The sequence below is a fragment of the Limulus polyphemus genome, unplaced genomic scaffold (genome assembly GCF_000517525.1).
Source record: "Limulus polyphemus unplaced genomic scaffold, Limulus_polyphemus-2.1.2 Scaffold3489, whole genome shotgun sequence".
Classification (NCBI taxonomy): Eukaryota; Metazoa; Arthropoda; class Merostomata; order Xiphosura; family Limulidae; genus Limulus; species Limulus polyphemus.
The window spans coordinates 96725-98207 of NW_013669099.1; positions in this window are offsets into that span (position 1 = coordinate 96725).

A 1483-nucleotide genomic window follows, 5' to 3' on the forward strand; every position below is an offset into this window, starting at 1 on the left:
TAAATTGGAACGGCTAGCGCAGATAGCCCTCGTGCAGCTTTGCGCGAAATTCAAAAAACAAACAAACAGAAGAATTAAAAGAACTCTCACATACATTTTAAAGAAGAATTTAAAAAATTGAGTCTGACTGAATACAAAATCAATGAAGTAATTGGGAGCGTACAGAAACATTACAAAAACAAGTTTGAATAAGTAAATGTGTAATGACAAACTCCAAGAAGTACAAAAATAAATCAGTAACAAAATAAAACATCTTGAAAACGAATTGGTAAATTTAAAAGCTAAAATCCTCCGCTGGAACAGCGGTAAGTCTACGGATTTACAACCATAAATTCGATTCCCCTCGGTGGACACAGCAGATAGCCCGATGTGACTTTGCTATAAGAAAAACACACAACCACGCAAAAGCTAGCCACACCTCTTTTTGCACTTGCCCAAGAAAGCCAACTATAGCGAAAGTATTAAGAATAACGCAAACAGGATTAGTAGAAAACTATAAAAAGTTAACGAGAAAACACTAAGATGAAAGAAGTGATCTATTAAAAGAGTTAAATGATATAATGGATTGTATTTCCATTTCGGATCGGAACAGAAGAAAACTTTGTTTAATTTACACAGACGGAAGTATCTTAAAATTCGTATTTGGAGCCACAACAACGGGTAATTCACGAGATATAAGCAAAATACTTGATCATTGGAGGCGAATATCAGAAGAAATTATAATCCTAATAATCATACCGTTGCGTCATCGAGATCACATGACTATTCCCACGCCCTCTAGTTTCTAGAACTATCTTGTTCTTTTATGAATGCCCTAGCATTTACTAGATAGGGTAGGCTGGTATATATATAAGAGGGTGACAACGTGACGAATTAATGTGTGTGTAGACAGTGAGTAATTGAACTGCAGTCACAGGGTATTGTTGAAGTTAACGTTCGTTCGTTATAGTGTTTGTTTTAGCGCGAATATTGAAATTAAGTGTATCGTAAAGTTATATTCGGAAAGAATAAACCAGTTTTATTAAGTAAGGACTTGTGTCGCTAAAGTTTCGTCGGAACGAAGTCACGGAAAGTTAATTAACAAACGGAGACGTAACAATACTGTTATATAGGCCATGAGACAAACTGGCATTCTTCAAGTTGCTAAAACTTTATGGCTTATTAAATTTTAAGTAAAGAAAGAAAGATAATAAAAGTCTGTCATATTCAGAGGCCACTTACGTGGCCGAATTGAATGACTTACAGCAACAACATTTGAAAACAAAAGAAGTGAGTACAGGATAAACAATTTTAAATATTAATTGATGAGGACAGCGGAAAATAGTATAAGTACTGAATGCAAAATTATTAGGCTAAGTTCGGGAGGTATAGATTAATTATCATAAATTCTACATTTTTTTTATATATTTATCATTTTTAGTATTGTTACGCATCTGCTTGTTTCTTAATTTCCAGTAGAAATTCTTTCCGAGGAACTTCAGCG